Genomic DNA, 16,071 nt, shown 5'->3' with positions numbered 1-16,071 from the left:
ATTTTTAAAAAATTTACTTTCTCATGACTTTATGAGTAAAGATAACTCGAGAGTTTTATAAATATACTGGGACCTCATGGCACCAAAGAAAAAGCCAAAAAAAAATAAAAAAACAAAGAGCTTTAAATGAGGGAGAATTTTTTATTGTCTGCTTCTACTTAGCAAAGAACAGCTTTGCCTTTCATGAGACAGAGAAATTAGATAAAGGTACAAGTCCTACACTCATGGAATCTAGGATGGAGAATAGACAGGAGAGAAAAGAAAGAGCAGTAATCATTTGGAATAATTTTAGATTTACGGAGAAGTTGCAAAGATAATAGAGAGTTCCTGTATACCTTTCACCTAGCTTCTCCCAGTGTTAACATCTTACATGACCATGATATACTTGCCAAAACTAAGAAATCAACATTCGTACATTACTATTAACTAAACTCCACACTTCATTTGGATTTCACCAGTTTCTCCAATACTGTCCTTTTTTCCGTTCCAGAATTCAATCCAGGATACCATTGTGTATTTAGTCACACCTCCACAATCTTCTGGCTGGTGACACCCACTCAGTCTTTCCTTGTTTCCCATGACCTTGACCATTTTGAGGAATATGTATGTTGTAGAACATTCCTCAGTTTGTCTCATGTTTTCTCATGACCAGACTGGGGTTGTGGATTTTTGGAAAGAATACCACAGAGTTCAAGTACCCTTCTCATTGCATCATATAAGAGGCTCTGTGGACATCAACATGATTTATTACTGCTGATATACACCTTGCTCACTCTGTGAAGATGGGATCTGCCAGGTTTCTCCTCTGTAAAGTTACTATTTTTTCCTTCCCATACTCTATTCTTTGGAAGCATGTCATTACATCCAACACCCACTTGAGAAGGAGGGGAATTAAGCTTTATCTCCTAGAGAGCGGGTATCTACTTACAGTATTTGGATTTCTTCTTTACGGAAGATTTGTGCATTCTCTCCCACTTATTTATTTATTCAATCTCTTTCCTCACTTATTTTAAATAAACATGTCCTCCTAGCTGCTTCTCTCTATATATTGGATTTTATGTCAAAATATAACAAGCACATTAGTTCATGCTGTATTGCAAAGACTCACCAGACCTCTTTGGAAGACACATGCTTGTCCTTCAAGAAGCCACTGTGCAGTTTATTAAATTTGTAATTTTATTCTTCAAATGCTTTTCTTGATTTTTTGAATGTAACGTTTATTTTTCTGTGGTTGTTTGTGCAGACTCCATGCATTTCCTTTTAGAATGTTAGGTCTATCTCTGAGGCAGTTAATTTTTTACACAGGTTATGGAATTAATCTAAGACTGTGTAAACTTCTGCTATGTCTCCACAAGTTTCTAAGAACAGCTGAAAAAGAAAAAATATAACATTAGGATCATTCAATTCAGCAGTTGTTTTGTTTCCATAACAGCAAACAAAGGATTTGACTGACTTTCTCTAAAATAATCGTGTTTCTCTGTTTCAGTTTGGATCTACAATTCTTTTTACCTTGTGAATGCCCTCCGAAAAAAAATGAAGAACTGACTTCTTTTCCTTTACATAGCTTCCTCTCCACTTAACTCTTCCCCAAGGGGAAAAATCCCTTTAAACCTTTAAATTTAGTCCTGAAATGGACAACCTCAGAAGAGCATAGGGATTTGCATTTTATGTTTGGTTTATCTGAGTCCCAATCAATTGGTTTCCTGAGTGAGCCACACCAAATTCCTTGTGTCCTATGCCAGGCTCCTGTGAGTTACAAGTCCAACCCTGGTTTCTTACCAGCTTTTCCAGGGGAGAGCAACATGAGACCCATGGGTCTTCCTGCATTCCAGCTCCAAGAAAAAGTTCTGTCAACAAGGCATTGATTTCAAATATGGGTAAAGGCACCCCCTTGGTGTGTCATCCTGCAGGAATATTACCAATGCTAACATGTGCTGTAAGCCAGCCTTTCCCTCATTCTGTCAACAATAAGAGCTTAAAGGAGGAACAGGAAAGGGTGCCTCCCTGTAGGATGCCCATCCAGTCCTTGGCCCCCAACTAGATCCGCTGAATATAAAGAGGATGCAGACCCCTTTATTCTCATCCCTGCCGACTGATGCTCCTCCTGTCAAGAACCCCTTCCCTCTTCCCTTCTCAACCTCATTCATCTTTCAAGGCCAAAAATACTGGATCTCCTTTCAAAGTCTTCCATAGCTCATGGATTTCTATTCTTCAGAAGTTCTGAAGTGTTCAAACATATGCCCTTTTTATGATATACTATCTTGCCTTTGCTCTTTCAAATGTGTTTCTTTTCAATCCAATCCAGCTTGTAAGCAATTTGAGGCTTAGGAAAAAAAAAAAAACAACTCTTCATGTTTTATCAGTTCTTTCTGCTAGAATGTAAACACCATGAAGAATCTTAAGATGTGTTTACTGCTGCGTTGGTTGCACTTTCCAAAGGACCTAGAAGATAATACGAGCTCCATAAATATTTTTGCAGGAGAAAAAAAAAAAAAAAGAAAGAATCTTCACGGTGCCTAGTGTATCTCCTGGACCCTATAGCCTATTGATTGTCTGATTATCTCATGCCTATTCTCAAGAGGCTTAAGATCTAGAGTAGCAATAAGAGGACCATCTCATACATTTCCAGTAACCGGTAACTGAAAATATTTTATTTTATGTTTATAGAGCCATTGAAAGCCCTCTCTCTCTCAAAATGCTTTCTTTTTTTTAACATCTTTATTGGGGTATAATTGCTTTACAATGGTGTGTTAGTTTCTGCTTTATAACAAAGTGAATCAGATATACATATACATATGTTCCCATATCTCTTCCCTCTTGCGTCTCCCTCCCTCCCACCCTCCCTATCCCACCCCTCCAGGCAGTCACAAAGCACTGAGCTGATCTCCCTGTGCTATGAGGCTGCTTCCCACTAGCTATCTACCTTACGTTTGGTAGTGTATATATGTCCATGCCTCTCTCTCGCTTTGTCACAGCTCACCCTTCCCCCTCCCCATATCCTCAAGTCTGTTCTCTAGTAGGCCTGTGTCTTTATTCCTGTCTCAAAATGCTTTTCTATCTCATTCTCTGAGCAGTTCTGTGATATAGGTTTAGTGACTGATTTCTTAGCATTCTATCCTGGGAGAACAAATTGAACGGCCCTCAATATTTTTGATCCATTGGCACTGACAACACCAAGCATTAGCCACAAAAGGGCTGGTTGAATAAGGAAAGTTAATTTCTGTATCTTTTCTTTTTTATTCTCGAAATGTGAAATCATAACAACAATAAAATCAGGAGTCTTTCTCAAGTGAATTTTTGGTTTAAAACACAAACATTTTCTCTACATAAATTTTGTGTCTCTTACCACACACCTTGACTTGTTACCTGTCGGTAAGCAAGTTTTTGTTGAGCATACTTTGTTTGCTGGGTTTTTTTGTTGGAGCCTTGTTCAAGCCTTCATATCTCCAGATGGTCCAAGCATGGTCATTTTGTGAGCATTCAAAATTCTTCATATATTTAAATACGTTTATATATTTATACTTTTAACGTGACAAAATGATTTTAAAGTGTAATGAAACTTCAAAGGTATGTATTATATATTGCTACAGATACACATGGTTTCTTCTCAAAACGTGTTTCCCTCAGTTAAAAAATGATGACAAAATCTCTCACTCAACCCTTCTATGCAAGTGGAATTTCTGTGGATAAAGAAAACCAAAAAAATTTTTTAATAGTTTATATAAGATTTGATCTGGTTAAAAGTTACATTAAAATTTAGACTCTCAAAGGTAATTTGGTGACAGTTAATTAACCTGTTAGGGCTTTGGCTGTGTGTTTGTGCATATATATTTATAAAAATATATACCCATAAATGCTTTACTGCATTTCCTTATTCAAGATTGTGGTTTATCACTTGACTTTCTTGTTTGTCCTTTCTCATTTCTATTTTTAGCTTTCCTTTTTATCCCCCTTACCTCTCTTGTTCCCTTATCCCCCAACCTTACCCCACTCCTATACTCCTGGGATCTAGGACTTGTACCTTTACTGATTTACCTAAACCTCCACTTTAAATACATGTATATTACATGGGGAGGATCTCCCAACCCTGTCCCATCACCACAAACTTATCAGAACAGCCAGCTGAATCTGGGAAGACCAGAGTCAGAGTATGCATATTTCAATGGATAATAGTGGTCAGGTCACCAGGATCAACCTCCTTCCAAAGTCAAGAGGACCAGCTGGCAGGCATGACAGGGGCAGAGGTACAGATCCCTGAACGGAGGCAGAAACTTAACTACGAATCTTCCATGCTCTCATGGTTCTATCTGGGTAGTCCCTGATTCAAAATTCCTCCCTGCTCCCCTTTCCATGCACAAAAAACTCAGATTCCATGGCCAACTATGCTTCCCTTTGTGAAAAAGATTAACCCCTCCACCACCCCGGTGGATGCAAAGCCCGTTGACAAAGACAAATTAGTCGGGTGAGAATCCCAGCGTTTGGAATTCTCTCTGCTGAGGCCACTGGAAAGCCTTTCCAGACACAGCACTGACCCTTGGGCTGAAACTTATGGTCAGTCCTTCAGGTCATCTATTTGGTGACAACTAAGCCTGGGGCGGGGGGTAGGGGGAGCAGAGGAAGGAGTGTGAGGAGGCGAAGGCCGAACTTTCATCTTCAAGGCATAAGAGATGAACTTCAGGCCGCCAAATCCAAATCCACAACCTAACTGAGGCTGTGTCCTGGTTTGAGCTATTACTCAATGTTCTATGCTTTCATATTTTAAGAAAAGTTTATTATGACAAGTCAATGACAGCACTTTTAGTAAGTCAATAAATCACAGAAGTATCATATCACAGAGATGACAGCTATGTAAAGCATCGCAGGGAACCTGATATTATTTCAACAAAATAGCAACTAAAGCCTCTTGGCACTTACTGTAATTTGAAGTCAAGGTTTAAAAATATATTATTATTAATATTACTGAATGGGAGATTTTCTTGGATGGGGTACTGAGAAACAAAACAACTCATCGCAAAGTTTTGTGTGAGAGGGAATAAATTATTAAGTGGGGAAGGTTTCCAAAATGCTGCTTCTCATATTGATGTCCTGGTTACATTTTATAATTTGCTAATATTGGGGTGGGGGAGGGGAGAAACCCAAACCAGATGAAAAACAGGATAAAAAGACTGTCGAGAGCTTTCCTTCATGGCCTCTTTCCAAGCATATGGAAAAAAGAGATGTTAATTTTTTAATAAGGTTTGGATCACGGCAGAGTAGAGACTGGGGGCTGACCCAACCCTGTTTTGTTACTTTCAGAGTGGAAACTTCGAAGCAGCTGTCAGAGCTGGGGTGACAGATGTTAGCATGAAGGGTGCAAAGGCAACAACTTACTTCTCCTTCCAAACTGTGAACATTATCCTGTGCCAACATTTTTTCTGTTCTTTGAGAGGAGAGGGCAGTGGAATGGCAGGATTAAGAAAGAATAATAAACCCTGATATTTGGATAGGACTTTCCCATTTCCAAAATTCTTTCATGTATTTTATTTCATTAGTTCCTCAAATCAACTCTCTATAGGAAGCAGTTTGGGTTCGGCCCTAATTCTTTTCACAGAAGGCATAGGGAAATTAAGTAACTTTCCCCAAACTACACAACTGCCCATGGAAAAGGGACAATGCCCAGTCTCCCCACCATCAATTCACTGCTTTTCCCACTGTGCATGTTTATCTTATTTTCCATCTGGTTTGTGTTTCTCTCCCTCCCTTACCCCGATATTAGTAAACAATGAACCATAACCAGAACATCAGTAAGAGAAGCCGCATTTGCAACCCCTTCCCTACTTAATACTTCATTCCCTCTTACATTCAACTTTATGACAAGTTGTTTGTTTCCAAGCCTATGCTAGTCTCAGGTCACTATTTCTTTTAACCTCTGTTAACCTGGTAACACTGGGATTCAGTGATGCGGTGGCCATGGTGCCATGAACGCCTAGAGGGAGGGGTGGCCCCTCACATTCCTCCCCAATCCCGGCCTCAGGGTTGGCTCTTTCGCTCCAGTTTTTGACCACAGAGGAGGGTGTTTCACATCAGGGAGGGCGTGGTGTCCAGAATAACATCCCGGCAAAGGAGGGCCTGCCTGCCCTTGGCTCCTGGGAGGTACTAAGAAAGTTTTCAGGGAGAGCCCAAGTTCATCTAACAGCCATCAAATTCAGGGAAGCCGCTGGTTTCCACAACTTTGAAGCAGAGATGCAGAAGGAGGTATAAACGGAACGAGATTTAGCCTATCGGTACACGCTTCGACAAAAACCCCCAATAATCAAAGTAAAGTAAGTCAAGCTGTTGTTCGCCCAAGTTATCCCTCCCTCAAGTTGCTTTTTGTGGCTTCTTTTCCCCTCCACAACTACTCTAGAAAATCATTTCGTGAACCTATATAAATCTATTTTAAACACACATCAGTCCAGAGCTGTCATCATCCCAGCCCCTGGAGGTGCTGGCCCTTGAAGCACGGCATTCTCTGTTCTCTAGAGTGTGCCTCCTAAAAACAGTCAGAGTATCCTTTGCTTGATTCCATTTTGTGGACCAGGCTTGGGGAACAACCTGAAATAATTCGGCATATAACTGTCAACAGCCCTGCCAGCCAAATCCGTGTCTGAACAGAAATAAACCCAAATTGGCAGAGAGGTGGGAAGCATAGTGATGTGATTTCATCACAGCTCATCCTCCCAAGAGATCTATAAAGAAGCAGCTCAATCTAGGTGAGGACTAAAGAACCCAGAGAGAAAGAGGCAGTAGGAAGAAGGGACAGAACACCAACAAGCACAAGGGGTTAAAAAATAAATGAATCCCAGTAGTCAGTCTGAGGCCAGCACTGAAGCCACCAAGGGACTGGGTCTAGGACACGACGATTCTGGTGCTAGCACCACCCCTGTGCACCAGGATCCATTTTCCTTGTCTGTTTCTCTTTTTGCAGATCCGTGAAATGAAAATGATAACATCGATGTCATAGCTTGTTGATTTCATATGATGGGAGGGCAGGACATAGCACAGCAGATATGAGAAAATGCTTTGAAGCCACCTGGTGAGTTTTTGCTTCTACTTCTTAATAGCTCTGTGACTTTGGTTAAGTCTCATCAGCTCTCTCAGGCTCAGACTTCTCAAAAGTGGATAATAATGCCATATTCGTGGGAACGGGGAACAGATTAAATAAGATAATGAACATACAACTACTTAGCATAATGCCTAGCTTAGAGTCAGTGCTCGATAAATGGTTAAAAATACAAGCGCACTCACATATATCCTACATTTGGTCTGAGATCCCAAATAAGATTGAATATGGAGGAGCTTGGAATAATAGAAAATATTCTATTATTTTATAATTTACCATAAAAATTAATGTATGCTATTCTTATTAATATTTACCCTTTAAAAGTCCAGGCACTTTTTTAAGTGTCTTAGTCTTTGAGGATGTCCAATAGTTTTAATGTTATTTGATCAGAGCCGGCGGTATATTTAACAATCGGCCCCGATCTCCTACAGTAGTATTAAATAGTCACACCCTCAACATGGCCTCCTGGTCAACAAAATTCTCTTTCCCACCCCTTGACTTTGGGTTTTGTCATGTGACTTGCCTTGGCTTCTTGGAGTTTTCTAGAACAACTGGAAATTGGCTTGCTAAGCAGGCTTGCTCTCTTTATGTATGGCCATAAGAAGAGCTTCCTGGAGCTGCAGGTCCCAGGATGACAGGAGACACATGAAGCAGACCTGAACCCAGATACAAATTAAGCCACACCCAGCCGAGCCTGGACCAGCCAACCAACACACATGTAGGCAAGAAATATTTTTTGTGTGCCACCAGGTTTTGCGGTATTTTTTTATGGATGGTATTGAGGCGACAGCTGACTAATAAAAACAGCTCATCTTTAGAGGTAAGAAGGGAGATTGCTAGCCCTTCAAGGTGTGTTGGCCCCATCTGAAACTTCTGTGCTGAGTGGCAGGAACAGAAGCCACTGGAGAAACAGGGTCCTCCGACCCCTTCCTGGCTGAGGGGGTGGGGAAAGCTCGGTTATTTTCTAATGATTCTCCCACAACACTCGACCCACCTTCACCAGTCTGCTCTGTGGATCTTGTCTCCACCTTAGTCAAAAAGTATAATATCATGGAATCTGAAGAATCCAGGGCTCTGCAAAGCAAACTAAGGCTTCTTAAAAGTAGCTTAGATACCGTAAAATCTTTAAAAATTGTGAAGCACTATGTTGTACACCTGAAACTTATATAATATTGTAAATCAACTAAATCTCAATTTTTTAAAAAAGTAGCTGGGATAGAGTGATAAGAGGGACTGAGAAAATGCAAAAGGCAAAATTGTGAGGATGACAGAATCTGTTTTCAGGTCTCACTCCTACATTTCAGGAACCTAGGATGTCTCCAGATTAGCCAGATCTGCCCAGAAAAGAGTCCAGTATCACATGTTTAAACCTTGGTTTAAATGTAAATCTGTATTACTCCTCCTAGGGCTATTTTGATACCATCCTATATTTAATTGTGGAATAAAGTGTTTTTCTTGTAAAAAAAAATATCAGGAACTACGATAAGGATGGGAACGTTGTTTACTGGTTTTCCTAGGGAAGGAAAGGGAAAATTTCCCCCAAATCCCTGACAGTGTGCTACATATAGTCACCTTTGAGAACATGATCCAAGAATTAACAGTAAGAACATAGCATCGCATAGTACCCAAGGTATACTTTAAAGGTTAATAAATGATTCAGCATCATATTTCAAAGATGAACATTTTGAGGGTGTGTAACTGAGACACAGAAAAAAGTGGAAGGGATGGCCATCAAATAAATTTTAAAGTCCCTGTCTTCTAGAACACTCTCTAAGATGTTAGGACAGGTAAATCTATCATCTCTGTATCATATGTTGGGAATTCTAGAAGACTTCAGAGAGTAGAGCTTTCAAAGGAGCGGTGATTCGAAATCTACCAGGCAAGGCTGTTAAATCTAACATCGTAAGTGCAAATCTACTTAACCAGTACTCGGCTCTTCCTTTCAATTGCTTCCTAGGGCCATGTCCTATCACTCTCAAGGCATCACTGGGAGCCAGAGGGAATGAAAAGCACTGCTCTTAAGACATATAAACTGAAAAATAGACATCAACAGTTAAGTCATTTACCCCACGGTGACCTAGGCGTGGAGCCCAGAGAATAACCCATGTCTGCTGATTTCTTTCCACAAGCAATGGATGCTCTAATGACTACATAGGAAATCACAACTCAGGAAACCTCTCAGTCAACAGTAATCAAGTCAAGACCTAATAACCAGGTATGGACCACAGCCTTGGAGAAATTAGTTCTACCAAACTGTGTGAACATGGAGTGGATCAAAGTGATGATATGGCCAGCGTTGTTCCTATCCTCAGAAAGTCTTTGGAATGAAGAACGAATCAATGAATGAGTCAATCACTTCAATCAGCCAATTAATTACAGAAGTTATCTCCATAATATACACCACACCAAAGTATATTTAGTGCCGATTTTTAATTCCAAAGCTGTTCTATAACATCTCTGGAGAAGGATCAGGTCCTAAGGGACCCCATGCAGCTGCCACAACTGCTTACAATGCCCTGGCTTTGCACATGAGTGGCTGAGTTTGAGGCAATGTTACAGTATTACCACTGTGAGCACTGTAGAAAGTAGCCCTGCATCCACTCACACAAGACCCCAGAAACAGAATCCACTTAAATGAAATACGCCTTTTTGTTTTAATATGAGCTTTGATTCATAAGTTAGAGTGAAAAAGAGCTTAAAGCCTATATTTATACTAGGATAACTCCTCTAGCCCATGAATGAGGAAAACAAACTAGGTCAACCACTCAAAATTGCCTTCCTTAAAAAAGCAGCACAGGCAGAGGTGGGCGTCAGGCTAGAAAAGTTGTGACACTATAATGCTGTTGAAAAGTCAAGTCTCTGTGAGTAGAAGAAATATTCTAGAAGTAGAAAGTGAATTTTCATGAAAATATGCACTCCGTAGGGATTTTAACGTCTTGGACTTCCCAAGCTGTGCTGGGGAAGTGAAAACTTGTGAGGAGCAAAACATTGGGGAATTTTTATTTGCAGCCATAAGTTAGGCCATATGGTTGGAGAGTGATTTCTTATACGATGGGTAGGCACTTGAAATAACGTGGCTCTTCATTGCAAGAAGAAAGAAGAGACAGGTGGGCTGGATTTCTGTGTCACACTGCGCCTGCGGCAGAGGCAGCAGCAAGTCATCTCAACTCAGAAGAGTCGTAGGTGGCTGAAAAATTATGGCAAGAGTGACAGTGGGATAAAGCAATAGGGTGCAAGGGAGAAGAAAAAAAATGGAAAAGCAATGTAAGTGATTACCGGCCAATAGGCAGTACCTGGTAATAAATAAATAGGCAGGGCATGCAAGGGAGAGGGAGGAGATGAGGGGAGAGGAAGCTGGGGTCCGGAAGATCATTCAAAGGCAAAGAAGGGGCATTTAGGCAAGATATAAAATACAGGTGGAGGAGGTCCTTGACTATTACAGAGGAAAATCAAGGCAGTGAAAAAAATGATAAGACGAGCAAAGGTGCAGAATGAACGCAAGATAAATTATAAAAGAGGTTGAAACAAACAAGACATTTTTAAGTACGTAAGGAACAAGGGGTCAGGGAAATGGCAAGGGAAATTTACTGCCAGAAGAGGCAAAAAAAAAAAAAATCAAATGAATTCTCTGCCTGAGTGTTCATAGAGAATGGGGCAGATGCCAGAAACGGGCATAAATTTCCAGAAGAAAGAAGAAGAAATAGTTAAGGAAATCAAGATCAATAGTAGAACCAGCCACCAGGAAATTGCCATGGTCCCAAGCCCCAAAAAACTCCAGGGACAGAAATGGCCTCTAGCCCAGGGCCTGAAGGGGATGGTGGAAGAGAGCTCTGGAAACTGCTCACAGGGCTTTTGCAAAACTAGAAAGGGAATGGCAAGTGCAGTCCGGCGGAGGCGACTTGATAGCAACTGGGGGTGACCCACGATCCATTCTTGGGTGACCATGTGATGAGGCCTAGATGCAGACTGGGAGGTGACACCCAACTCTTTCATGACTGGCATTTTCCCTTTGAAAAGCAGTTGTCAGTAAGTTCTGGTGTCAGTAATAAAATGGCTGGTATTTGGACACTCTCCAAAGGCCAGCTGTTGTCACCCCAGCTTTTAGCTATGGCACCAACAAACTGTTGACTAAGTGATCACAGTGCCTTTTGACCCTTGAGCTCCGGGAAGTCTTCTCTGACGTGCTTCCAGGGAGAAAGATCACCAGAGAAAAGCAAGAGGAAAAAGCAAGGAGTCCCCAGGGAATTCGACTACGGCTGAGGTTGTGTACTAACCGCACTTCTCATTCACATCACATTTTCTATCCCAACTCTCTTCATGTCTCGCTCTTAAATTTCTTTCTTTAATTCACTCTATTGAAAACATCTTTGCAAGCTGCTTTAAATGCTTTTTGAAAATAGCTGAGAATATAAGAAGGCTCAAAGAAAGAAGAGGAGGAAAGAGGAAAGAGACAAAATGGGGGCAGAGAGAGATGAGGGGAAATTGTGAGTTCAATTCTCAGGAGAGACGATGCAGTGAAGAAAAAAAGCATTTTTCTGAATGGGGAAGAAAAATGGGTTGGAAGCAAGAAAAAGATCTAAGAATTCAAGAAATTAGGTAACAAGGTGGGGCTGAAAGAAGAGTATACCAAACTGTAAGGAATGAAGAAACGGTTTGAAGTATAGGGCTAAGTAGGAAACATTCAGGGGAAGGAAGAAAAAGAAATATGATGGGAAGATGGCCTCTGATGGTTCAGAAGGAAAATTTGGAAGCGTAAAACTGGAGAAAAAGAAGTCAATCATTAGAAGATTTACACTTGGCTTTGAAGAGAGTCCTAGGAGACAGTCACTAAGCTGGTGAGAGGGAAAATGAGGTAGGCACGAAACGAAAACAGCGAGCAAGGAGGAAGACAGAAATTAGGGATAATCCATTAGGGATAATTGCAAGAACTATATGCATCCCTGAAGGTGGGTGTCCTGTAATGAACTTTGGCCACAGCATTGAGTCTGTAAATATCAAAAGCTGCTCTCTGGGAAGACACACACACACACACACACACACACACACACACACACCACACCATGCCACACCATAAGCACATATGCATGCACAACCCACACAATGTGCACACACACACACACACACACACACATTTCCATCAAAATAAACCAATTTTGGCTCGCTTTCAGAAATAAAGATGGGTAATCTAAGAAAGCTGCTAGTGGGAGACACAGATTATTCTAATATTCTAGTTATTTGATTCCATAAAATTTAACATCCACAGTTATAAATTGTACACAGGAATGATTATAATTCTATATACAAATAAATGATAATGGCTTTATTTACTAACTTGATCAAAAATACTTAGCTTAGACTAAGAGCTCACCAGTAAGGAAAATAGTTCATAAATCCTAAGAAGTCAATTATTTGATTTCATAAAATTTCAAGGTGAAGAATGATGGGGTCACTTAGGTCATTTCCCCATTAAAATATGCTCAGTTCCATTATATATGTCAGAATGGTATGCAGAGCTTTTATGTTGATTAAGTCAAATAATAGCCAGACAGTTATGTTTTTCCCCTCTTCTCCATGTGGTCCTGTTCTTTGCACACTGCTCAGTCAGAAATGTCTGTACCTACTGCTTTCTTTTCTAATCTTCAATGTGAAGTAAAGACCAGGAGGTTTTCACTCCTATTTTGTAATTAGGCAACTGGAGTCCACGAATAAGGAACCATGTGAAATTCGAACAAGAAAAGGGTTGCCCCATAACCTAATGAAAAAGGCATCTGTTTACTCTAGCTGATGAAAACAAATTGAGTCTGGAAACAAGGTCCCTAAGATGTCTTCCTTGCCCTCTACTCTTATCCACGCCCCAGGCCACACAAAAGAACACAGGATACTGGCTGAAGATGGGTAACCCATGGCAACATGTAGCCATAGATGCTTGTTTGCTTTTTGGACAGTGAAATTTAAAAATTTTTTATTCACAAGCCAACATTCCAAATCTCTCGGTGAAGACGACCTACACTTTGTGAAAAATCAGAACTTCTGACAACACTGTTCCCTCCGGTCAACTGTATAGGGCTGGCCACTTGAGACTGGACATGGGTCTCCAATTCATCCCAGTCCCCTCGCAGGCACACACCCATTTTGTTTGCCCATGTGGCCCCTTGTAGTTCCTTGAGTTTTTGACGTCTGAAGAAAGCATAAAGACCCCCAAACACATCACTCAGTCTTTCAAAATGAGGGTCAGCATTCTGATCTGCTTCTCTGCGAAGGCAGAGAGCAGAAGACAGGTCAAAACTACCCAGCCATGCCTAGCGCTCCATATATATTTACAAACAACAGTAGAGCGACAGAACTAGATGACAGGGCTTAATTGGCCCCTGCCTCACTCTAAATTACAGAATAAAGTAGACTTCTGGTTTTTGACATTCCTTGACAAATGAGATTAAGAACTACATTATCTTTTTTTATAACTTAACTACTTATGTTCTTCCCGTATTTTATTGTTATTTTTCTTCATTGTAGTATCTTAAACCTGATGTTGATAATCTTGCTAATAATTATAACTGTATTATGAAATATTTACTAATGTCTTCTTTCAAATACTCAATATATATTTTATTATGACTTTACTGAGGATTAAATGGATAAACTAATTTGTTACGATGTTGGCATTTTTCAACATTTACCTTGAAAAATAACACTGGGTCTTTTGAATGTAATGACCTGAAATTTCTAGAAGTAATTTGATGATTTATTTTAATTATTATCAAGTAGAAAGATGATAAACAAGTCTGAAACTCCTTACTTTATTAGGAAGTCTCATTCTGTACCCACAGGGAAAACAACAGATGAAGCATCTGGGCCCTGACCCATGGTAACTTCACTGCCAGCAAGGCAAGCACTGGTTAGAAAAGGTCATACTTTGGAGTCTCGGGATCTATAAGCCAAAAATAGCACAAGGCACTGAGAAATGGCTAGTCTTTTAACTCACAAAGGTGAGATACTGAATTCAGTGTAACCACATGCTTCTCATATAGTACAGATTCTTTTACTCAGAATTAAACACATATTCTTATGCTAGAACGAGATTTTATAAAAAAAAAAAAAAAAAAAAGGCTGCAAACCAGAATGGGTCATAACTCCCTTACAAATACAACTTTTCTATCCTACGCTCACCACAAACACACATATCCCAAACTGGGCTGTAGATGAGACAGGCAAAGTGATTTACAGGGCTTGGCGCAAAATGAAAATGCCAGACTCCATGTTAAAAAATCATTAAGAATTCAAGATGGTGAATGCAGAGCATTAACTCAAGGGAGGATCCCCTCTGAGCTCAGTGCCTTATACAACTGCCCAAGTCACCTGCCCCTGAAACAAGCCCTGGTTGCAAGGAAGAAATTTTGAAAGTTTTGAAAAAAAGAGTAATTCTTGCTTTCAAAGATATAAAACCATTTAGCCTTTCCTTCTGGATCCTCAGATCCAGGCTTAGGGAAGACAGCGTCCATATTTGGGAACAGAGCATGGGGCTACAAAAGAGAATCAACCAACAGTTGGTGAACCTACATGGACCCGTCATCATTGCCCAAACTCTGTTGTTTACATTAGGATTCACTCTTGTCGCTGTACATGCTATGTATCCACCGTTATAATATCATACAGAGCAGTTTCACTGCCCTAAAGAACTACTGTGCTCTACGTAGTCACTCCTCCCTGCCCCCCAACCCTTGTCAACCGCTGATCTTTTTACCATCTCCATAGTTTTACCTTTTCCAGAATATCATACAGTTGGAATCATATAGTATGTGGTCTTTCTGGATTGGCTTCTTTTACTTAGTAATACACATTTTAGGTTTCTCCATGTCTCTTCATGAGTTGATAGCTCATTTCTTTTTAGTGCTGAGTAAATTTCCATGTTTGGATATACCACAGGTTAATTATCCATTCACCCACTGAGGGACATCTTCTTTGCTTCCAAATTTTGGCAATTCTGAATGGAGCTGCTATAAACATCAAAAAAAAAAAAAAGAGAGAGAGAGAGAGAATCAACCATCCCCCTCCCCAGGTAACTTTCCAGGTGTTGCCTCCACCCTCTCTATCCAAAGGGACACTTTCACTCCCTCCCCAGACCAGGGAAGATTTGCTCAGGCATGAAGACTTTGGACACCCATAGTGGGCAGTGGAATAAGTAACTAAGACTGAATTTCAGTAGGACTGCCTGCACCTTTTTAACCTCAGGGCAGATTTAAGTCCTTTGAGGGAGTTTGAATTAAAAATGTCAAGTTCCTTTCTTTGAGAAGGAGCAAGTCCACTAAAAGGAGGAAGACAGGGGCAGTGAATTCCCCTTTAAAAAAAGTGTGGAATAGCTCTTCTAGAAGGGCTCTTAGCACAGCAAAGCAAAAGAAAGCAGACTCCAAAGTGTCAGCAGGGCAGGGAGGACACGTTAGCTTAGAGCCTGAAGGACGCTGCCTTGGTAACAACCAAAACCGTGTGAGAAATTCTAAGAATAAATCCTCGGGCATTTGGTGGGCATAATTTTGGGAAATCAGGCTTTGGCCTAAACAACTGTGGCATCAGCTGTTGGCAGGGACGTGGAAGGGTTGGTGCCACTTCCCAGTTGTGTCAAAACTGTGTGTTTCCGTAGAACATTCTAGTTATTCTTTGGGCTTACTCTGTCACTTTTTAGCTCTGAGAAAATTGTACAACAGGATTTCAGGTGCAGTCAGGTATCTTGGTGTTGCTGTTTGGGGGTTTGGAGTTGGCAGTGGCCTGGGAATCAAGATGGCTGGACTCTGGTATCAGTGGGCTATGTGACCCTGGGGCAAGGCCCAGCACCTTCAAACACAGCTTCTCAGCTTCATCAGCCAGGAACATGAGGGAACTTCACAAGATCAGGAGGTTGGCTCCCCTTAAGGGCCCTTGGGTGAGGGGGTGAGAGGTATAGGGTCAGGTCTGGCTGCACCTCACCCCAGTTCCAACCAGAGCAGTTCCCTTATTTT

General features: G+C 40.8%; 1 long non-coding RNA gene across 1 annotated transcript in view; it reads right to left on the bottom strand.

Annotated features, from left to right (window-relative positions):
* The window catches only part of LOC125960915 (uncharacterized), a 113,659-nt gene that overhangs the window by 16,221 nt on the left and 81,367 nt on the right, over positions 1 to 16,071 (bottom strand). The window contains exons 8-9 of the long non-coding RNA XR_007471102.1: positions 14,840 to 15,075; positions 1,109 to 1,368 (exon numbers count right to left, since the gene is read on the bottom strand). This is a non-coding gene — a long non-coding RNA (uncharacterized LOC125960915). The remainder of the gene's footprint in view (positions 1 to 1,108; positions 1,369 to 14,839; positions 15,076 to 16,071) is intronic.

Source organism: Orcinus orca, chromosome 13 (assembly GCF_937001465.1).
Source record: "Orcinus orca chromosome 13, mOrcOrc1.1, whole genome shotgun sequence".
Classification (NCBI taxonomy): Eukaryota; Metazoa; Chordata; class Mammalia; order Artiodactyla; family Delphinidae; genus Orcinus; species Orcinus orca.
The sequence above is the reverse complement of the archived record's forward strand: the minus strand, read 5'-3'. Positions and strand labels throughout refer to the sequence as shown.